Source organism: Gavialis gangeticus, unplaced genomic scaffold (genome assembly GCF_001723915.1).
Source record: "Gavialis gangeticus isolate Ggan-Ray unplaced genomic scaffold, GavGan_comp1, whole genome shotgun sequence".
Classification (NCBI taxonomy): Eukaryota; Metazoa; Chordata; order Crocodylia; family Gavialidae; genus Gavialis; species Gavialis gangeticus.
This window is the reverse complement of record NW_017729033.1, coordinates 44419501-44420061: the sequence shown is the minus strand read 5'-3', so window position 1 is coordinate 44420061 and position 561 is coordinate 44419501.

Genomic DNA, 561 nt, shown 5'->3' with positions numbered 1-561 from the left:
GGGGGGGGAGGGGGTCAGAGAATGGGGGGGGAGGTGACCTGGGTGGTGACTTGGCAGAGGACCAAGTGCAAAAATAGCTCCTGCTGGCTGGTCACACTGGTGCCACTGGCACATGCTTATTGCCCAGGGGGCAGACCTGCCCTTTGCAAACATGATGGAAACAACTTGGACTAAATAGTAGACCTTACTTAAGCATAACTCAGTAAGAACTGACTTCAGGGTCTGGCCCACTGAAATAGTAATAGTGCTTAAGTAATTAATAATAGTAGTAATAATATCTTGCATTTTCTTAGAGCTGCATGTTCTGAAATATCCTAAAGCACGTTACAAACAAAAGAGTAATTCCTGCTAGCCTTACCTTTGTAAATAGCCCATTGACTCTGGTGAGACTACTCTCATCAGTAATGTAGAGAACTGATCCTGGAGCCCTTATGAAGGATGACTTTACAAGGCAAGCACCTCTTGTGTTGAGCATCCTCTACTCCAGTTAACTTCAGTGAAAGCTGCTGGATGCTCAGCATTTTAAAATTTAAGAAACTAAACTTGAGCCCTGAGGGTTTT